The sequence below is a fragment of the Pseudophryne corroboree genome, chromosome 3, assembly GCF_028390025.1.
Source record: "Pseudophryne corroboree isolate aPseCor3 chromosome 3, aPseCor3.hap2, whole genome shotgun sequence".
NCBI classification, from domain to species: Eukaryota; Metazoa; Chordata; class Amphibia; order Anura; family Myobatrachidae; genus Pseudophryne; species Pseudophryne corroboree.
The window spans coordinates 1,410,360-1,433,675 of NC_086446.1; the positions used below are offsets into that span (position 1 = coordinate 1,410,360).

The 23,316-nt window shown below is 47.3% G+C and overlaps 1 protein-coding gene across 1 annotated transcript in view; it reads left to right on the plus strand.

The window, feature by feature from the left end:
* The first annotated feature begins 13,246 nt into the window (after positions 1–13,246).
* Positions 13,247–23,316, plus strand: part of LOC135054484 (oocyte zinc finger protein XlCOF6-like) — an 80,154-nt gene continuing 70,084 nt past the window's right edge. The window contains exon 1 of the mRNA XM_063957591.1: positions 13,247–13,348. The gene's annotated coding sequence lies outside the window, so the exon portion shown is untranslated. The remainder of the gene's footprint in view (positions 13,349–23,316) is intronic.

Below are 23,316 nucleotides of genomic sequence, written 5' to 3' on the forward strand. Positions count from 1 at the left end.
TGTTTTTTGTGGTACCGAAGCCGGACGGCTCGGTGAGACCTATTTTAAATCTGAAATCCTTGAACACTTACATACAAAGGTTCAAATTCAAGATGGAGTCACTCAGAGCGGTGATAGCGAACCTGGTAGAAGGGGATTATATGGTGTCTCTGGACATCAAGGAGGCTCATCTCCATGTCCCAATTTAACCTTCTCTCCAAGGGTACCTCAGTTTTGCGGTACAGAACTGGCACTATCAGTTTCAGACGCTGCCGTTTGGTTTGTCCACGACACCCCGGGTCTTTACCAAAGTAATGGCCGAAATGATGATACTCCTTCGTAGGAAGGGAGTTTTAGTTATCCTTTACTTGGGCGATCTCCTGATAAGGGCAAGATCCAGGGAACAGTTGGTAGTCGGGGTAGCACTATCTCAAGTAGTGTTACGGCAGCACGGTTGGATTTTCAATATTCCAAAATCGCAGCTGATCCCGACAACACGTCTTCTATTCCTAGGGATGACCCTAGACACAGTCCAGAAAAAGGTGTTTCTCCCGGAGGAGAAAGCCAGGAAGTTATCCGAACCAGTCAAAAACCAGGCCAAGTATCAGTGCATCAGTGCACAAGGGTCCTGGGAAAAATGGTGGCTTCCTACGAAGAAATTCCATTTGGCAGATTCCACGCAGAACTTTCCAGTGGGACCTGCGGGACAAATGGTCCGGATCGCATCTTCAGATGCATCAGCGGATAACCCTGTCACCAAAGACAAGGGTGTCTCTCCTGTGGTGGTTGCAGAGTGCTCATCTTCTAGAGGGCCGCAGATTCGGCATTCAGGACTGGGTCCTGGTGACCACGGATGCCAGCCTGCGAGGCTGGGGAGCAGTCACACAGGGAAGAAATTTCCAGGGAGTGTGGTCAAACCTGGAGATATCACTTCACATAAATATCTTGGGGCTAAGGGCCATTTACAATGCCCTAAGCCAAGCAAGACCTCTGCTTCAAGGTCAGCCGGTGCTGATCCAGTCGGACAACATCACGGCAGTCGACCACGTAAACAGAGAGGGCGGCACAAGAAGCAGGAAAGCAATGGCATTGTTAGCAGTGTTCATTCCGGGAGTGGACAACTGGGAAGCAGACTTCCTCAGCAGGCACGTCCACCCGGGAGAGTGGGGACTTCACCCAGAAGTCTTCCACATGATTGTAAACCGTTGGAAAAACCAAAGGTGGACATGATGGCGTCCCACCTAAACAAAAAAAAATAAAAATTGGACAGTTATTGCGCCAGGTCAAGGGACCCTCAGGCAATAGCTGTGGACGCTCTGGTAATACCGTGGGTATACCAGTCAGTGTATGTGTTCCCTCATTTTCCTCTCATACCAAAAGTACTGAGAATTATAAGACGGAGGGGAGTAAAGAAGTATACTCGTGGCTCCGGATGGGCCAAGAAGGACTTGGTACCCGGAACTTCAAGAGATGCTCACGGAGGACCCGTGGCCTCTACCTCTAAGAAGGGACCTGCTCCAGCAAGGACCCTGTCTATTCCAAGACTTACCGCGGCTGCGTTTGACGGCAGGGCGGTTGAACGCCGGATCCTGAAGGAAAAAGGCATTCCGAAAGAAGTCATCCCTACCTGGATAAAAGCCAGGAAGGATGTAACCGCAAAACATTATCACCGCATTTAGCGGAAATATGTTGCGTGGTGCGCGGCCAGTAAGGCCCGATGGAGGAATTTCAACTAGGTCGATTCCTGCATTTCCTGCAAACAGGAGTGTCTATGGGCCTAAAAATTTGGGGTCCATTAAGGTTCAATTTTCGGCCCTGTCAATTTTCTTCCAGAAAGAACTAGCTTCAGTTCCTGAAGTTCAGACGTTTGTAAAAGGGGTACTGCGTATACAGCCTCCTTCTGTGCCTCCAGTGGCACCTTGGGATCTCAATGTAGTTTTGGGGTTCCTAAAGTCTCATTGGTTTGAACCACTTGAAGCTGTGGAGTTAAAATATCTCACATGGAAAGTGGTCATGCTGTTGGCCCTGGCCTCGGCCAGGCGCGTGTCAGAATTGGCGGCTTTATCCTGTAAAAGCCCTTATCTGATCTTCCATTCAGACAGGGCGGAATTGAGGACTCGTCCTCCTTTTCTCCCTAACGTGGTTTCAGCGTTTCATCTGAACCAACCTATTGTGGTACCTGCGGCTACCAGTGACTTGGAGGACTCCAAGTTGTTGGACGTAGTCAGGGCCCTGAAAATATATGTTTCCAGGACGGCTGGAGTCAGAAAATCTGACTCGCTGTTTATCCTGTATGCACCCAACAAGCTGGGTGCTCCTGCTTCTAAGCAGACTATTGCTCGTTGGATTTGTAGTACAATTCAGCTTGCACATTCTGTGGCAGGCCTGCCACAGCCAAAATCTGTAAATGCCCACTCCACAAGGAAGGTGGGCTCATCTTGGGCGGCTGCCCGAGGGGTCTCGGCTTTAAAACTTTGCCGAGCTGCTACTTGGTCAGGGGCAAACACGTTTGCTAAATTCTACAAATTTGATACCCTGGCTGAGGAGGACCTGGAGTTCTCTCATTCGGTGCTGCAGTCATCCACACTCTCCCGCCCGTTTTGGGAGCTTTGGTATAATCCCCATGGTCCTTTCGGAGTTCCCAGCATCCACTAGGACGTCAGAGAAAATAAGAATTTACTTACCGATAATTCTATTTCTCGTAGTCCGTAGTGGATGCTGGGCGCCCATCCCAAGTGCGGATTATCTGCAATACTTGTACATAGTTATTGTTAACTAAAATCGGGTTATTGTTGTTGTGAGCCATCTATTCAGAGGCTCCTCTGTTATCATACTGTTAACTGGGTTTTCATATCACAAGTTGTACGGTGTGATTGGTGTGGCTGGTATGAGTCTTACCCGGGATTCAAAATCCTTCCTTATTGTGTACGCTCGTCCGGGCACAGTATCCTAACTGAGGCTTGGAGGAGGGTCATAGGGGGAGGAGCCAGTGCACACCAGGTAGTCCTAAAGCTTTCTATTTGTGCCCAGTCTCCTGCGGAGCCGCTATTCCCCATGGTCCTTACGGAGTTCCCAGCATCCACTACGGACTACGAGAAATAGAATTATCGGTAAGTAAATTCTTATTTTTTTTGCCAGTCCCAGAGGTATAAATTGCTGCCCAGGGCGCCCCCCATGCGCCCTGCACCCATCAGTGCCTGTCCTGTGTGTTATGTGTGGGAGCAATGGCGCGCAGCGTTACCTCAAGAAGATCTGAAGTCTTCTGACGCCTCTGAAGTCTTCTATCTTCTCATACTCACCCGGCTTCTATTTTACGGCTCTGTGAGGAGGACGGCGGCGCGGCTCCGGGACGTACTGCGAGGGGAGATCTGCGTTCCGACTCCCTCTGGAGCTAATGGTGTCCAGTAGCCTAAGAAGCAGAGCCTATCACTTAAGTAGGTCTGCTTCTCTCTCCTCAGTCCCACGATGCAGGGAGCCTGTTGCCAGCAGGCTCCCTGAAAATAAAATACCTAACAAAATTATTTTACACAGAAAACTCAGTAGAGCTCCCCTGTAGTGCACCCAATGTCCTGTGGGCACAGGATCTAACTGAGGTCTGGAGGAGGGGCATAGAGGGAGGAGCCAGTGCACACCCATATCTAAAGTTCTTTTTATTGCCCATGTCTCCTGCGGAGCCCGTCTATCCCCATGGTCTTTACGGAGTCCCCAGCATCCTCTAGGACGTAAGAGAATATATATATATATATATATATATATTATAGACATAACAATGCACAGTGGATACCGGATGTATATCACAGAATACTTTTACTAAATATTCAGGCAGAAGTACACTTGTTCATAACTAACACTGTCTAATATGACATGTAGAATACTTAAGTGTCCTGTAAATGCAGAGCGCCGACGAGACAGGCGGCTTTACAGAGGATGCCCAGTAGTCCCGGAGATCAGCCCAGCTTCTTGTTTAAAGATGGTGCCAAAATCTCTGTCAGGGAGAGTGAAATGCAGCTCCAGGGCGGGAACACCAGCAGTAGATGGCACCCGGAGCTGTGGGAGGGGCTACAGGTCAGCACCTTATCCCCTCTGCTGGTCCTCACCACCAGGTACGGTGGAGCCTATGTGAAATGGATTTATTAAAATCCGACCGGTGCTCCCTGCCCTGGTGGATATAATAAGAATTTACTTACCGATAATTCTATTTCTCGGAGTCCGTAGTGGATGCTGGGGTTCCTGAAAGGACCATGGGGAATAGCGGCTCCGCAGGAGACAGGGCACAAAAAGTAAAGCTTTAGGATCAGGTGGTGTGCACTGGCTCCTCCCCCTATGACCCTCCTCCAAGCCTCAGTTAGGATACTGTGCCCGGACGAGCGTACACAATAAGGAAGGATTTTGAATCCCGGGTAAGACTCCTACCAGCCACACCAATCACACTGTACAACCTGTGATCTGAACCCAGTTAACAGTATGATAACAGCGGAGCCTCTGAAAAGATGGCTCACAACAATAATAACCCGATTTTTGTAACTATGTACAAGTATTGCAGATAATCCGCACTTGGGATGGGCGCCCAGCATCCACTACGGACTCCGAGAAATAGAATTATCGGTAAGTAAATTCTTATTTTCTCTATCGTCCTAGTGGATGCTGGGGTTCCTGAAAGGACCATGGGGATTATACCAAAGCTCCCAAACGGGCGGGAGAGTGCGGATGACTCTGCAGCACCGAATGAGAGAACTCCAGGTCCTCCTTAGCCAGGGTATCAAATTTGTAGGATTTTACAAACGTGTTTGCCCCTGACTAAATAGCCGCTCGGCAAAGTTGTAAAGCCGAGACCCCTCGGGCAGCCGCCCAAGATGAGCCCACCTTCCTTGTGGAATGGGCATTTACATATTTTGGCTGTGGCAGGCCTGCCACAGAATGTGCAAGCTGAATTGTATTACCCATTCAACTAGCAATAGTCTGCTTAGAAGCAAGAGCACCCAGATTGTTGGGTGCATACAGGATAACAGCAAGTCAGTTTTCCTGACTCCAGCCGTCCTGGAACCTATATTTTCAGGGCCCTGACAACATCTAGCAACTTGGAGTCCTCCAAGTCCCTAGTAGGTGCAAGGCACCACAATAAGCTGGTTCAGGTGAAACACTGACACCACCTTAGGGAGAGAACTGGGGACGAGTCCGCAGCTCTGCCCTGTCCAAATGGACAAACAGATATGGGCTTTTTTGAGAAAAAAACCACCAATTTGACACTCGCCTGGTCCAGGCCAGGGCCAAGAGCATGGTCACTTTTCATGTGAGATGCTTCAAAACCACAGATTTGACTGGTTTTAAACCAATGTGATTTGAGGAATCCCAGAACTACGTTGAGATCCCACAGTGCCACTGGAGGCACAAAAGGGGTTGTATATGCAATACTCCCTTGACAAACTTCTGGACTTCAGGAACTGAAGCCAATTCTTTCTGGAAGAAAATCGACAGGGCCGAAATTTGAACCTTAATGGACCCCAATTTGAGGCCCATAGACACTCCTGTTTGCAGGAAATGTAGGAATCGACCGAGTTGAAATTTCTTCGTGGGGCCTTTCTGGTCTCGCACCACGCAACATATTTTTTCCACATGTGGTGATAATGTTGTGCGGTCACCTCCTTTCTGGCTTTGACCAGGGTAGGAATGACCTCTTCCGGAATGCCTTTTTCCCTTAGGATCCGGCGTTCCACCGCCATGCCGTCAAACGCAGCTGCGGTAAGTCTTGGAACAGACATGGTACTTGCTGAAACAAGTCCCTTCTTAGCGGCAGAGGCCATAAGTCCTCTGTGAGCATCTCTTGAAGTTCCGGGTACCAAGTCCTTCTTGGCCAATCCGGAGCCATGAGTATAGTTCTTACTCCTCTACGTCTTATAATTCTCAGTACCTTAGGTATGATAAGCAGAGGATGGAACACATACAACGACTGGTACACCCACGGTGTTACCAGAACGTCCACAGCTATTGCCTGAGGGTCTCTTAACCTGGCGCAATACCTGTCCCGTTTTTTGTTCAGACGGGACGCCATCATGTCCACCTTTGGTATTTCCCAACGGTTTACAATCATGTGGAAAACTTCCCGATGAAGTTTCCACTCTGCCGGGTGGAGGTCGTGCCTGCTGAGGAAGTCTGCTTCCCAGTTTCCATTCCCGGAATGAAACACTGCTGACAGTGCTATCACATGATTTTCCGCCCAGCGAAAAGTCCTTGCAGTTTTTGCCATTGCCCTCCTGCTTCTTGTGCCGCCCTGTCTATTTACGTGGGCGACTGCCGTGATGTTTTTCCCACTGGATCAATACCGGCTGACCTTGAAGCAGAGGTCTTGCTAAGCTTAGAGCATTATAAATTTAGCCTTAGCTCCAGTATATTTATGTGGAGAAAAGTCTCCAGACTTGATCACACTCCCTGGAAAATTTTTTCTTTGTGTGACTGCTCCCCAGCCTCTCGGGCTGGCCTCTGTGGTCACCAGCATCCAATCCTGAATGCCGAATCTGCGGCCCTCTAGAAGATGAGCACTCTGTAACCACCACAGGAGAGACACCCTTGTCCTTGGATATAGGGTTATCCGCTGATGCATCTGAAGATGCGATCCGGACCATTTGTCCAGCAGATCCCACTGAAAAGTTCTTGCGTGAAATCTGCCGAATGGAATTGCTTCGTAGGAAGTCACCATTTTTACCATGGCCCTTGTGCAATGATGCACTGATTTTAGGAGGTTCCTGACTAGCTCGGATAACTCCCTGGCTTTCTCTTCCGAGAGAAACACCTTTTTCTGGACTGTGTCCAGAATCATCCCTAAGCACAGGAGACTTGTCGTCGGGATCAGCTGCGATTTTGGAATATTTAGAATCCACCCGTGCTGTTGTAGCAGTATCCGAGATAGTGCTACTCCGACCTCCAACTGTTCCCTGGACTTTGCCCTTATCAGGAGATCGTCCAAGTAAGGGATAATTAAGACGCCTTTTCTTCGAAGAAGAATCATCATTTCGGCCATTACCTTGGTAAAGACCCGGGGTGCCGTGGACAATCCAAACGGCAGCGTCTGAAACTGATAGTGACAGTTCTGTACCACGAACCTGAGGTACCCTTAGTAATAAGGGCAATTTTGGGACATGGAGGTAAGCATCCCTGATGTCTCGGGACACCATATAGTCCCCTTCTTCCTGGTTCGTTATCACTGCTCTGAGTGACTCCATCTTGATTTGAACCTTTGTAAGTGTTCAAATTTTTTTAGATTTAGAATAGGTCTCACCTAGCCTTCTGGCTTCAGTACCACAATATAGTGTGGAATAATACCCCTTTTCTTGTTGTAGGAGGGGTAATTTAATTATCACCTGCTGGGAATACAGCTTGTGAATTGTTTCCCATACTGCCTCCTTGTCGGAGGGAGACCTTGGTAAAGCAGACTTCAGGAGCCTGCGAAGGGGAAACGTCTCGACATTCCAATCTGTACCCCTGGGATACTACTTGTAGGATCCAGGGGTCCTGTACGGTCTCAGCGTCATGCTGAGAGCTTGTCAGAAGCGGTGGAACGCTTCTGTTCCTGGGAATGGGCTGCCTGCTGCAGTCTTCTTCCCTTTCCTCTATCCCTGGGCAGATATGACTCTTATAGGGACGAAAGGACTGAGGCTGAAAAGACGGTGTCTTTTTCTGCAGAGATGTGACTTAGGGTAAAAACGGTGGATTTTCCAGCAGTTGCCTTGGCCACCAGGTCCGATGGACCGACCCCAAATAACTCCTCTTCCTTTATACGGCAATACACCTTTGTGCCGTTTGGAATCTGCATCACCTGACCACTGTCGTGTCCATAAACATCTTCTGGCAGATATGGACATCGCACTTACTCTTGATGCCAGAGTGCAAATATCCTCTGTGCATCTCGCATATATAGAAATGCATCCTTTAAATGCTCTATAGTCAATAAAATACTGTCCCTGTCAAGGGTATCAATATTTTTAGTCAGGGAATCCGAACAAGCCACCCCAGCTCTGCACATCCAGGCTGAGGCGATCGTTGGTCGCAGTATAACACCAGTATGTGTGTATATACTTTTTATGATATTTTCCAGCCTCCTGTCAGCTGGCTCCTTGAGGACGGCCCTATCTATAGACGGTACCGCCACTTGTTTTGATAAGCGTGTGAGCGCCTTATCCACCCTAAGGGGTGTTTCCCAACGCGCCCTAACATCTGGCGGGAAAGGGTATACCGCCAATAATTTTCTATCGGGGGGAACCCACGCATCATCACACACTTCATTTAATTTATCTGATTCAGGAAAAACTACGGTAGTTTTTTCACATCCCACATAATACCCTCTTTTGTGGTACTTGTAGTATCAGAAATATGTAACACCTCCTTCATTGCCCTTAACGTGTGGCCCTAATAAGGAATACGTTTGTTTATTCACCGTCGACACTGGATTCAGTGTCCGTGTCTGTGTCTGTGTCGACCGACTAAAGTAAACGGGCGTTTTAAAACCCCTGACGGTGTTTTTGAGACGCCTGGACCGGTACTAATTGTTTGTCGGTCGTCTCATGTCGTCAACCGACCTTGCAGCGTGTTGACATTATCACGTAATTCCCTAAATAAGCCATCCATTCCGGTGTCGACTCCCTAGAGAGTGACATCACCATTACAGGCAATTGCTCCGCCTCCTCACCAACATCGTCCTCATACATGTCGACACACACGTACCGACACACAGCACACACACAGGGAATGCTCTGATAGAGGACAGGACCCACTAGCCCTTTGGAGAGACAGAGGGAGAGTTTGCCAGCACACACCAAAAACGCTATAATTATATAGGGACAACCTTATACAGGTTGAGTCTCCCTTATCCAAAATGCTTTGGACCAGAAGTATTTTGGATATCGGATTTTTCCATATTTTGGAATAATTGCATACCATAATGATATATCATGGTGATGGGACCTAAGTCTAAGCACAGAATGCCTTTATGTTTCATATACACCTAATACACACAGCCTGAAGGTCATTTTAGCCAATATTTTTAATAACTTTGTGCGTTAAACAAAGTGTGTGTATATTCACAAAATTCAGTTATGTTTCATATATACCTTATACACACAGCCTGAAGGTCATTTAATACAATATTTTTAATAACTTTGTGTATTAAACAAAGTTTGTGTACATTGAGCCATCAGAAAACAAAGTTTTCACTATCTCACTCTCACTCAAAAGATTCCGTATTTCGGAATATTCCGTATTTCGGAATATTTGGATATGGGATACTCAACCTGTATAAGTGTTTTCCCTTATAGCATCTTTTTTATATATTTCTTACGCCAAATTAGTGCCCCCCCTCTCTGTTTTAACCCTGTTTCTGTAGTGCAGTGCAGGGGAGAGCCTGGGAGCCTTCCCTCCAGCCTTTCTGTGAGGGAAAATGGCGCTGTGTGCTGAGGAGATAGGCCCCGCCCCTTTTTCGGCGGCCTCGTCTCCCGCTCTTTAACGGATTATGGCAGGGGTTAAATATCTCCATATAGCCCCCGGAGGCTATATGTGAGGTATTTTTTGCCAAAAATAGGTTTACATTTGCCTCCCAGGGCGCCCCCCTCCCAGCGCCCTGCACCCTCAGTGACTGCCGTGTGAAGTGTGCTGAGAGGAAATGGCGCACAGCTGCAGTGCTGTGCGCTACCTTAAGAAGACTGAGGAGTCTTCTGCCGCCGATTCTGGACCTTCTTCTCGTTTCAGCATCTGCAAGGGGGCCGGCGGCGAGGCTCCGGTGACCATCCAGGCTGTACCTGTGATCGTCCCTCTGGAGCTAATGTCCAGTAGCCAAAGAAGCCAATCCATCCTGCACGCAGGTGAGTTCACTTCTTCTCCCCTAAGTCCCTCGTTGCAGTGATCCTGTTGCCAGCAGGACTCACTGTAAAATAAAAAACCTAAGCTAAACTTTTCTAAGCAACTCTTTAGGAGAGCCACCTAGATTGCACCCTTCTCGGCCGGGCACAAAAATCTAACTGAGGCTTGGAGGAGGGTCATAGGGGGAGGAGCCAGTGCACACCACCTGATCCTAAAGCTTTACTTTTTGTGCCCTGTCTCCTGCGGAGCCGCTATTCCCCATGGTCCTTTCAGGAACCCCAGCATCCACTAGGACGATAGAGAAAATGGGGTTCATGTCTCCTGGGGCCGCGATTTATGGACCTGCTTACCTCCTCCCTGATGTGCAGCCACACGATCCTGGAGAGCGTCAGCGGTGGTGTGCCTGATGACTGGTGTGTCTCCGCTGCAAGTACACGGGAACCCGGCCGCGGGAGTATGCAGCGCCGCTGAGGGAAGTGATGGAGCCGTAGCACAGCATGTCATAATGACAAAACCTGTGCTGCGTCCCTTGAAGTCTTCTTAATGAAGCTCTTTTCAGGGCTGCCTATCGCAGCCCCACCTGTTAAGTGACATGCTCTGCAGGAACCAACTTACAAACTGAGGCGGGGTTATAGAGGAGGCAGTGCAATGCATCCTGGGAACCGTCAAAGCTTTAGCCTGTTGGTGCCTCGGATCAAGATCCAACTCTACACCCCGATGTATTCCCTGTGGAATCCCAGTGTACCCTGCTGCAGAAATGGCATTAAATCACCCATATCTAAATATCTCTGTATGTTTGGATTAAAATCAATTCATTGATAGTAGATACACTTTAATGAGCCGCACAAAGGGGGTAATTCCAAGTTGATCGCAGCAGGATTTTTTTTTAGCAATTGAGCAAAACCATGTGCACTGCAGGGGAGGCAGATATAACATGTGCAGAGAGAGTTAGGTTTGGGTGGATTATTTTGTTTCTGTGCAGGGTAAATACTGGCTGCTTTATTTTAACACTGCAAATTAGATTGCAGATTGAACACACCCCACCCAAATCTAACTCTCTCTGCACATGTTACATCTGCCTCCCCTGCAGTGCACATGGTTTTGCCCAATTGCTAACAAAAATCCTGCTACGATCAACATGGAATTACCCCCAAAGTCTATCCGCCTCCGCTAAGTGAGGACATACTTGTGACCAAAGCTAAGAGTTGATGTTTTATTGGAGATATACAGCTACAAATATGGGATGACAACCCCCCAAGTGCGTCCTATGGACTTCTGATGTACAGACCAGGTATTTTTTTTTTAGGGTAAATAAGTAGAAGGAATAAAACTGGTAGAAAATAACAATTGTTACATTTTTGGCCAGCTTCTGCTCTTGGAGAACAAGTTACGTACAGACCTGTCCCAGCGCCAACATCAGATAGGGGTAAGTGTTTCCACTAGCTCAAAAAACCCGGGTATTTGCACGGGGGTGCACATCAAGCCGGGTTTTTTGGTAGTGGAAACGGTTTCCTCATTGAAAACCTGGGTCCAGTGACTCGGGAATCCTACCTGGGTAGCTACATGGGTTGGACCCGGGAACGACCCGGGTAAGAGTGTAGTGTAAACGGTTTACCCGGGTCAGCCAACCTGGGACCCGTTTACAGCATGTTAGAGCCCATTCCTCCCTGACTACAGTGTCCCGCGGGCGGTCGGGAGGTTGGGGTGGACAGCGCGTGTGCTTGGCTTGCCCCTAGCATCATGGTGGGCAGCATGGAATTGGGGGCGTGGCCTAACAGGACCGAGTCCATGCCCTGAGGATCCCGATCTGCTGGTTTTCCCGGAGCTTGGAGATGACATCATCTCCAAGCACCGGCCAGTAGACACTGCACCCGGGTGCAGTGCGAACGGCGCCGACCCGGGATATTCCAGGGTCGGCGCCATTGTGGAAAAGGGGTCATGCCTTGGGTCGGCCCTGGCTTGGAACTGTGTTCCAAATCCCGGGTCCGACCCGAGACTTCTAGTGGAAAAGGGGCATCAGTAATGAACCACACTCTTAATCTGGAGAATTTACCTGGAGGCCTCCCATGATCCTCCAATATGGCACCTTCCAACTACTTGTCCTATCCATGCCCATCACAGGTGAGTGTAAGGAAGGGGTTAATGTCAGGGCAATAACATTTGGGGTATGGTAACTGGGACTGGAGGTGTCTCATTACTAAAGATGGCTCCTGCACTATTACCATGTGACTTGCGGACTGACGCGGGATCACTGTCGCAGGCGGCCCTGGAAGGACAGAAATAACCTGCGTGACAGGACTCTGCGACCAACGGTGGGGGGAGTGGGCGGGGCTGGATGATGAGTGATGGGACGGTTCGGCCTATGAGAGGGGGAGTGGGCGGGACTGCTCCTGGTGGCAGAGTACAGCTCTGTACCCATAATCCCATGCGCTATGCAGACACTGACCCACAAACACTGTCCCACCACTTCCTGTACACAGTGCTCCGCCCTCTGTCTCATCTGCTGCCTCCTCGTCCAGGTAATGGCCGCCGCCCCCTCTCCTGTCTCTTCCCTGTCTCCTACCGGGCAGGGTGTATGTGCTGCAGTGTGTGGTGCATGGAGTGTATATTACCAGTGTCATACACACACAGCACTGCACACACTGATGTCACTGCTCATACAAGGTTGTTACACATAGGGGGACGGTATACACACATAGGGTGGCGGTATATACACACAGAGGGGGGCGGTATACACATAAGCGGGTGGAATACACACATAGGGGGGGCAGTAACACATGGAGGCCCAGGACAGTAACACACTGGGGGGTTCAGGACAGTAACACATGGGGGGCACAGGACATTAACACACATGGGGCACAGGACAGTAACACATGGGCACAGGACAGTAACACAGGGGGGCACAGGACATTAACACACATGGGGCACAGGACAGTAACACATGGGCACAGGACAGTAACACACATGGGGGCACAGGACAGTAACACAGGGGGGGGGGGGACAGGACAGTAACACAGGGGGGCACAGGGGCAATGAGCACATGACACAGACAGAACAGGGGTATCACTGCCTATCAGGGGACATCACCAGCTGTACACAATGTAGCTGGCTGCACAGTGCCACCATAGGCCTCCCAGCATACACACACTATGGGGACACTCACTACCATGGTAACAGGAAGTCTGGTCACTAAGGGGTTACCATGCAGAGCAGTCACCGCGGGGGAGGGGGGTCCTGCACTCATATACCGCCCCCTATATCACTAATCATCCCGCACACACACAGCTGGGAACCCCAGGCCGGAGCCCTCTGCAGCGGTACACCTCCGGAGCCCGGGACACGCCACTTCCGCTCTGTGCGTTCCACCCTACTTCCGCGTTCCCGCTCACTTCCGGTCCGTGCGTTCCATCCTACTTTTGCGTTCCAACTCACTTCATCGCGTTACATCACTTCACGGTCCTGCCCACTTTTTTTCCCCGTAAGCGTAGAGCAACATCCGGGACTTGAAGAGAGGAGACTTCAGGTAATAATCCTACGCCTTTATATTGTTATTATTGTTCTTATACAGTTGGAGCAGCCTGTGGTGTCCTGTTATTATTATAATATAGGGGGAGCAGCCTATGGTGTCCTGTTATTAATACTATACAGTAGGAGCAGCCTGTGGTGTCCTGTTATTATTACTATACAGGAGGAGCAGCCTGTAGTGTTGTTATTATACAGTGGAGCAGCTTGTTGTGTTCTGTTATTATTATACAGGAGGAGCAGCCTGTGGTTTCTTGTTATTATTATACATGGGGAGCAGCCTGTGGTGTCCTGTTATTATTACTATACAGGAGGAGCAGCCTGTGGTGTCCTGTTATTATTACTATACAGGAGGAGCAGCCTGTGGTGTCCTGTTATTATTACTATACAGGAGGAGCAGCCTGTGGTGTCCTGTTATTATTACTATACAGGAGGAGCAGCCTGTGGTGTTGTTATTATACAGGGGAGCAGCCTGTTCTGTCCTGTTATTATACAGGGGAGCAGCCTGTGGTGTCCTTGTAGTATTATTATTATTATTTTCTCATACGTCCTAGAGGATGCTGGGGACACCATTAGAACCATGGGGTATGGACAGGATCCGCAGGAGACATGGGCACTTTAAGACTTTGAAAGGGTGTGAACTGGCTCCTCCCTCTATGCCCCTCCTCCAGACTCCAGTTTTAGAATTGTTCCCAGGCAGACTGGTCACACACAGGGGAGCTCTACTGAGTTTCTCTGTAAAGACTTTTTGCTAGGTTTTTTATGTTCAGGGAGATCTGCTGGCAACAGTCTCCCTGCTTCGTGGGACTTAGGGGAGAGAAGTATGACCCACCCTGGGCAGCTAAAAACGACCTCATATAACACACTGGCAAGAGGGGATATTAGTGCCACGGCACTGTCCTAACCCCCGCCAGTATAAACATCTAGAAAGCGGGACAGAAGCGCGCCAGTAAGGGGGCGGAGCTTCTTCCTCACAGCTCACGGCGCCATTCCTCTCCTCAGGCTGCAGAGACGCTGGTCCTCCTTACACTGACAAGTACCAAGGGTGTAAAACGGAAGGGGGGAGTCATATAAGTGGTGAAATATCATGTGATAAAAGCGCTATAGGTCTGAGGCATTGTATTGGCAATTTCTGACCCGTTTTTTCAGCGCTGGGTTGTGAGCTGGCAAATCCCCTCTGTGTCTCTCTGACAGACTTTACTGTAGGTCTGTCCCCTATATGCCCGGTGTGTCTGTGGGTGTTTGGTGCACAAGTGTCAACATGTCTGAGGCTGAAGGCTCTTCCCAGGAGGAGGCTGTATTAGGGACGCAGACGGCTTCGGGGGTGACCCTGTCGGCAACGCCGACACCTGATTGGGTAAATGTATTAAACGCCTTGAATGCTAATGTGGCTCTTATTAGTAAGATGCTGGATAAGTCTGAGTCGCAGACCCAGGCATGAAAAAAAATCTGTGGAAGATATGTTATTACAAGTTCAGATCCCCTCAGGATCACAAAAACGTACGTTGGCCCAAGTGGCAGACACTGATACCAACACGGACACTGATTCCAGTGTTGACTATAGTGATTCCAGATTAGATCCAAAATTGTCAAATAGTATTCAGTACATAATTGTGGCGATAAAAGAGGTATTAAATATCACTGAGGACCCGGATGTCCCTGATAAAAGGGCCTGTATGTATAAGGAAAGGAAACCTGAAGTGACGTTTCCTCCCTCTCATGAACTGAACACGCTATTTGAAAAAGTCTGGGAAGGTCCTGACAAAAAGTTTCAGGTTCCCAAAAGAATTACAGTAGCTTATCCGTTTCCCTCGACGGATAGGAAAAAGTGGGAGTCACCCCCCACTGTGGACAAGGCCTTGTCTAGGTTGACTAAAAAGGTGTCTCTCCCGTCACCTGACATGGCTTCCCTTAAGGATCCTGCGGATCGTAAACAAGAAACTACGTTAAAGTCCATTTATGCGACCACAGGTACGCTACTCAGACCTGTCATTGCATCTGTGTGGGTAAGTAGTGCTATCGAAAAGTGGGCAGATAACTTGTCATCTGATATAGATACCCTATAGGGATTGCATCCTCTTGACACTGGGTTATATCAAGGACGCTGCAGCATACCTTAAGGAAGCTGCGAGAGATATTGGTCTTTTGGGATCAAAAGCCAATGCCATGGCTGTCTCAGCTAGGCGTGCTTTGTGGATACACCAATGGAATGCTGATGCTGACTCCAAGAAAAGTATGGAATCCCTACCATATAAAGGTAAGGCCTTATTTGGAGTTGGCCTTGATGATTTAGTATCTACGGCTACCGCGGGTAAGTCATCATTTTTACCTTATGTTCCTCCACAACAAAAGAAAACAATATCAAATGCAGTCCTTTCGGCCCAATAAATAAATAAAGAAAAAAAGACCTCTACGAATTCTTAGAGCACAGGAATTAAATATATAGTGTGTCGGAACTTAATTACATCACTTGTTGTAACTCAAGTATATGTATCAATATTTAGTATCACTATAAAGTATCACTTCTATTCTTGTGTATATACGATATTATAATCAATTTATTGATATATATTTTATATATACATGTTTATATTTCATGAAACAGGATATTTTAACTGATAAAATAATAAAAGTTAAGTTTTAACTAATAATCATCATATCAATATTACTATACTACATATCTTTCTTTTTCAAGTGCGCCAACAAAAAAGACAATCTTGTTCTTTAGTTTCCTTTGTTCAATTGCAGTGGATGCTCTGGTGACACCGTGGGTGTTTCAGTCGGTGTATGTATTCCCTCCACTTCCTCTAATTCCGAAAGTTCTAAAGATCATAAGAGGAACAAAGATCCGGGCGATCGTCATTGTCCCAGACTGGCCAAGGAGGACTTGGTATCCAGATCTTCAGGAATTACTCATAGGAGATCCCTGGCCTATTCCTCTGCGAGAGGACCTGTTACGACAGGGACCGTGCGTGTATCAGGACTTACCGCGGCTGCGTTTGACGGCATGACGGTTGAACGCAAAATCCTAGCCAGTAAGGGTATTCCCAATGAAGTCATTCCCACCCTTATTCAGGCCAGAAAAGGGGTAACGGCTAAACATTACCACCGTATTTGGAGAAAATATGTCTCTTGGTGTGAAGCCAAGGGAGCTCCTACGGAAGAGTATCGCCTAGGGTGTTTTCTCCATTTTCTACAAGCAGGTGTGGCTGCGGGCCTAAAATTGGGCTCAATCAAGGTTCAGATTTCAGCCTAATCGATTTTCTTTCAGAAACAATTGGCCTCCCTTCCAGAAGTTCAGACCTTCGTGAAAGGAGTGTTGCACATCCAACCTCCATTTGTACCTCCTGTGGCACCATGGGACCTTAATGTGGTGTTGCAGTTTCTTCAATCACGTTGGTTTGAACCTTTGCGGAAGGTGGAGTTAAAATTCCTCACTTGGAAAGTGGTCATCCTGTTGGCCTTGGCATCTGCAAGACGGGTGTCTGAGTTGGCGGCCTTGTCTCACAAGAGCCCTTATTTGATCTTCCATGAAGATAGAGCTGAATTGAGGACACGTCAACAATTTTTGCCGAAGGTGGTTTCCTCTTTCCACATAAACCAACCTATTGTGGTGCCTGTGGCTACTGACGCCTTCGTTGAGTCAAAATCTCTGGATGTGATCAGAGCTTCGCAGGTTTATGTCGCCAGAACGGCTCAGATTAGGAAAACAGAGGCTCTGTTTGTCCTGTATGCTCACAACAAGTCGTCCGCACTCTCCCGCCCGTTCTAGAGCTTTGGTATAACCCCCATGGTTCTAATGGTGTCCCCAGCATCCTCTAGAACATATGAGAAAATGGGATTTTAATACCTACCAGTAAATCCTTTTCTCTTAGTCCGTAGAGGATGCTGGGCGCCCAGCCCAGTGCGTACTGTATCTGCAGTTATTAGTTGTGGTTACACTCATGTTGTGTTACGTTATTGTCAGCCTGTTGTTGCAATTGTTCATGCCGTTGGCCTGTGTTCTGTTGAATGCCATGTACTGCAGCATGGTTGAGGTGTGAGCTGGTATGAATCTCACCTTAGTTTAACAACAAATCCTTTCCTCGAAATGTACATCTCCCTGGGCACAGTTCCTATAACTGGAGTCTGGAGGCGGGGGTTAGAGGGAGGGGCCAGTTCACACCCTTTCAAAGTGTCCATGTCTCCTGCGTATCCCGTCTATACCCCATGGTTCTAATGGTGTCCCCTGCATCCTCTACGGACTAAGAGAAAAGGATTTACCAGTAGGTATTAAAATCCTATTATTATACAAAAGGAGCAGCCGGCGGTGTCCTGTTGTTGTTGTTATTATTATACAGAAGGAGCTGCCTGTAGTGTCCTATTATTATTAAGGAGGAGCAGCCTGTGGTGTCCTGTTTGTTGTTGTTATTATTATTGTACAGGGGAGCAGCCTATGGTGACTTATTATTATTATTATTATTATTATCATTATTCAGGAGGAGCAGCCTGTGGTGTCCTGTTGTTGTTGTTGTTGTTGTTGTTGTTGTTATTATTATTATACAGGGGGAGCAGCCTGTGGTGTCCTGTTGTTGTTGTTGTTGTTGTTGTTGTTATTATTATTATTATACAGGGGGAGCAGCCTGTGGTGTCCTGTTGTTATTATTATACAGAGGGAGCTGCCTGTGGTGTCCTGTTTTTATTATTATACAGGAGGAGCAGCCTGTAGTGTCCTGTTATTATTATTATTTATTGTACAGGAGGAGCAGCCTGTTGTGTCCTATTATTATTATTGTTATACATGAAGAGCAGCCTGTAATGCCCCGTTGTTGTTGTTGTTGTTGTTGTTGTTGTTGTAATTATTATACAGGAGGAGCAGCCTGTGGTGTCCTGTAATTATTATACAGAGGGAGCTGCCTGTGGTGTCCTGTCTTTATTATACAGGAGAAGCAGCCTGTAGTGTCTTGTTGTTGTTGTTGTTGTTGTTGTTATTATATAGGGGGAGCAGCCTGTGGTGTCCTATTATTATTATTTAGGAGGAGCTGCCTGTGGTGTCCCGTTTTTATTATTATACAGGAGGAGCAGCCTGTAGTGTCCTGTTATTATTATTATTATTATTATTATTATTATTGTACAGGAGGAGCAGCCTGTTGTGTCCTATTATTATTTTTATTGTTATACAGGGAGAGCAGCCTGTAATGCCCCGTTGTTGTTGTTGTTGTTGTTATTATTATACAGAGGGAGCTGCCTGTGGTGTCCGGTTTTTATTATTATACAGGAGGAGCAGCCTGTAGTGTCCTGTTGTTGTTGTTGTTGTTGTTGTTATTATTATTATTATTATTATTATTATTATTATACAGGGGGAGCAGCCTGTGGTGTCCTGTTGTTATTATTATTATACTGGGTGAGCAGCCTATGGTGTCCTGTTATTTTTTTAAATTATACAGGAGGAGCAGCCTGTGGTGTCCTATTATTATTATTATTATACAGGGGGAGCAGCCTGTGGTGGTGCTGTTGTTGTTGTTATTATTAGCCTGTGCTGTAGTAGTATTATTAGTATTATTCAGGAGGAGCAGCCTGTGGTGTACTGTTGTTACTTGTATTATTATTACTATTATGCAGAGGGAGCAGCCTGTGGTGTCCTGTTATTTTTATTATACCGGTGGAGCAGCCTGTGGTGTCCTGTTGTTGTTGTTATTATTATTAAGCAGGGGGAGCAGCCTGTGGTGTCCTGTTATTATTATCATTATACAGGGGAGCAGCCTGTGGTGTCTTGTTGTTGTTGTTGTTGTTGTTGTTATTATTATACAGGGGGAGCAGCCTGTAGTGTCCTATTATTATTATTATTATTATTATACAGGGGGAGCAGCCTATGGTGTCCTGTTATTATTTTTATTATTATTATTATTATTATTATACAGAGGGAGAAACCTGTGGTGTCCTTTTATTATTATTATTATTATTATTATTATTATACCGGGGGAGTAGCCTGTAGTGTCCTATTATTATTATTATTATTATTATTATACTGGGAGATCAGCCTATGGTGTCCTGTTATTTTTTTTATTATACAGGAGGAGCAGCCTGTGGTGTCCTGTTGTTATTATTATTCAAGAGGAGCAGCCATTGGTGTCCTTTTATTATTATTATACAGGAGGAGCAGCCTGTGGTGCCCTGTTGTTGTTGTTGTTGTTATTATTATTATTATACAGGGGGAGTAGCCTGTGCTGTCCTATTATTATTATTATTATTATTATTATTATTATAAAGGAAGAGCAGCCTGTGGTGTCCTGTTGTTGTTGTTATTGTTTTTATTATTATACAGAGGGAGCAGCCTATGGTGTCCTGTTCTTATTATTATTATTATACAGGAGGAGCTGCCTGTGGTGTCCTGTTGTTGATGTTGTTGTTGTTATATAGGAGGAGCAGCCTGTTGTGGCCTTTTTTTATTATTATTATTATTATTATTATTGTACAGGAGGAGCAGCCTGTTGTGTCCTATTAATATTATTATTATACAGGGAGATCAGCCTGTAATGTCCTGTTGTTGTTGTTATTTTTTTTATTATTATTATTATTATTATTAGTAGTAGTAGTAGTAGTAGTATTATACAGGAGGAGCAGCCTGTGGTGTCCTATTATTATTATTATTTTTATAAATATTATTTTCTCTTACGTCCTAGAGGATGCTGGGGACTCCAAAAGGACCATGGGGTATAGACGGGATCCGCAGGAGCTTGGGCACACTAAAAAGACTTAATCTGGATGTGAACTGGCTCCTCCCTCTATGCCCCTCCTCCAGACCCCAGTTATAGGAACTGTGCCCAGGAGAGACGGACATTTCAAGGAAACATGTTTGTTTAAACTAAGGGCTACAAAACTACCAGCCCACACCACAAACATACTGTACAAACGGAGTAACTTTAAACCAGATAACAGTATGCATAAACACCAGCAACAAGCTGCAACAAACAATACACAACCCGTGTATAAACCAATTTAACCAGCAAGAAAAAACATGGGTACACTATTAAGACTTTGAAAGGGTGTGAACTGGCTCCTCCCTCTATGCCCCTCCTCCAGACCTCAGTTAGACTTTGTGCCCAGGAGTGACTGGACACACACTAGGGGAGCTCTCCTGAGTTTCTCTAGAAAAATACTTTTGTTAGGTTTTTTATTTTCAGGGAGACCTGCTGGCTACAGGAGTTGAGGGCGGAATAAAGAGATTGTAGGTGCCTCGGCACCCTTTACAGACCCCCGCCGGCATTTTCTTTCAATTTTGTAAATTGGCGGGCCGAAGCCCGCCGGGAAGGGGCGGAGCTTCGTCCCGCAGCTCACGGGCTCCATTTTCTCCCTACACGCGGCTGAGGGATACATTGCCGGGACCTCCACGCTTCTCTACAAAGTAACGGGGGGCATTTCCAAAGGGGGGCCGCAGTGTGGTGCTTGAATTTAACAAAGGCAGCGCTGGGTACATATATAGTTTGTGTCGATATATGGGCGCTGGGGTGTGAGCTGGCATACTCCCTCTGTGTCCTCTCTCTGGGCTTCATTGTGGGCCTGTCACCTAGCTGGGACGTTCTGTGTGTTGGGGTGTGTCGGTACTACGTGTCGGCATGTCTGAGGCTGAATGTTATTCACCAGAGGAGGTTGTTGGGGGTGTGGATGCAGGGCTAGAATTGGGACTGTCGACGGAGCCGACACCTGATTTGCTAGCACTGCTCAATACGATAAATTCCAATGTAGCTTCCTTACCAAAGAGGTTAGATAAGTCTGAGTCACAGACGCAGGTGTGGAAAAAGTCCATGGAAGAGGCTTTGTCTCAGGTACAGACCACATCCGGGTCCCATAAGAGGCCATTTACTCAAGTGGTAGATACTGATACCGACACGGACTCTGATTCCGAGGTCGATTTCACTGAGGCAGTTTTACATCCACGGTTAGTTAAGAGTATTCAGTACATGATTGTGGCTATCAAAGATGTCTTACACATTTCTGATGAACCTGTGGTACAGGAAACAAGGATTTGCTTGTTCAAGGGAAAAAAACCTGAGGTGAAGTTTCCCCCCTCTCATGAAATGAATACTCTTTGTGAAAAGGCTTGGGAGTCGCCAGATAAGAAATGGCAGATTCCCAAGAGGATTTATATGGCATATCCTTTCCCCTCTGATGACAGGGGAAAATGGGAGACATCTCCAACTGTTGATAAAGCTCTATCCCGTTTGTCTAAGGTGGCACTTCCATCTCCTGACACGGCAGCTTTCAAAGATCCGGGGGATCGCAAGTTGGAGACGTGTCTGAAGTCCATTTTCGCTAATTTGGGGGCTTTGCTCAGACCTGCTGTGGCGTCGGTATGGGTAAGTAGTGCTATTGCTAAATGGGCTGATAATTTAGCTAGTGATATGGATACCCTTGATAAAGATAATGTCCTTCTAACTTTTGGTTATATTAAGGACGCTGCAGATTACCTAAAGGACGCGGCGAGGGATATCTGTCTCTTGGGTTCAAGAACCAATGCCATGTCGATATCTGCCAGGAGGGCCCTGTGGATCCATCAATGGAACGCTGATGCCGACTCCAAGAGGTCTATGGAAGCACTACCCTTCAAAGGTACTGTCTTGTTTGGGGACGGCTTGGCGGACCTGGTCTCGACCGCGAGAGTCCTCTTTTCTTCCTTATGTTCCCACACAACAGAAAAGGGCACCACATCAGCAAATGCAGTCCTTTAGTCACAATAAATACAGGCGTGGAAAATGTTTGTCCTTCCTCGCTTCAAAGGGTAGAGGAAGGGGAAGGAAACCTCCTGCAGGCTCAGGCGCACAGGACCAAAAGTCCTCCCCTGCTGCTACCAAGTCCACCGCATGATGCTGGGGCTTCCCTGGGAGAGTCCGGACCGGTGGGGGGCCGTCTTCAGATATTCAGTCAGACCTGGATTCAATCAGACCTGGATCCTTGGGTGTTAGAGATCGTGTCTCAAGGATACAAACTGGACTTTCGGGAGATGCCCCCTCACCGTTTCTTCATTTCGGCATTACCAGTAGTTCTTCCGAACAGGGAGGTGGTGCTAGCAGCGATTAAAAAATTGTGTCTACAGAGGGTCATTATTCCCGTTCCCTCGTCCTAGCGGGGGGAGGGGTTCTACTCGAGCCTCTTTGTGGTTGCAAAACCGACGGTTCGGTTAGACCAATTCTAAATCTAAAATCCCTCAATCCATACTTGAAAGTGTTCAAGTTCAAGATGGAATCCCTTCGAGCGGTGATTGCCAGCCTGGAGGGGGGGGATTTTATGGCATCAGTCGACATAAAGGATGCCTACTTACATGTGCCGATATATCCTCCTCATCAGGCTTTATATCCTCCTCATCAGGCTTTTCTCAGGTTTGCGATACAGGACTCTCATTACCAATTTCAGACGTTGCCGTTTGGGCTTTCCACGGCTCCGAAAATTTTCACCAAAGTCATGGCGGAAATGATGGTTCTTCTTCGCAAACAAGGGGTTTCAATTATCCCATACTTGGACGATCTCCTGATAAAGGCGAGGTCCAAGGAACGGTTGCTGAGAAGTGTAGAGTTGTCACTGTCGGTTCTGCGACAGCATGGTTGGGTGCTCAATTTGCCAAAATCCCAGTTGTTTCCGACCACTCGGCTTCCTTTTCTGGGCATGATTCTGGACACGGATTTACAGAAGGTATTTCTTCCAGAAGAAAAGGCTCTGGAACTGCAGACGATGGTCAGGGAACTTCTGAGGCCGACGAGTGTGTCGATCCATCATTGTACTCGGGTTCTGGGGAAGATGGTTGCGACGTACGAAGCCATACCATTTGGCAGGTTTCACGCCCGGGTGTTTCAGTGGGACTTGCTGAGCAAATGGTCCGGGTCTCACCTGCACATTCACCGGAAGATAAGTTTATCTCCCAGAGCCAGAATTTCTCTCCTGTGGTGGCTACAAGGTCATCACCTCCTAGGGGGACGTCGATTCGGTATCCAGGAT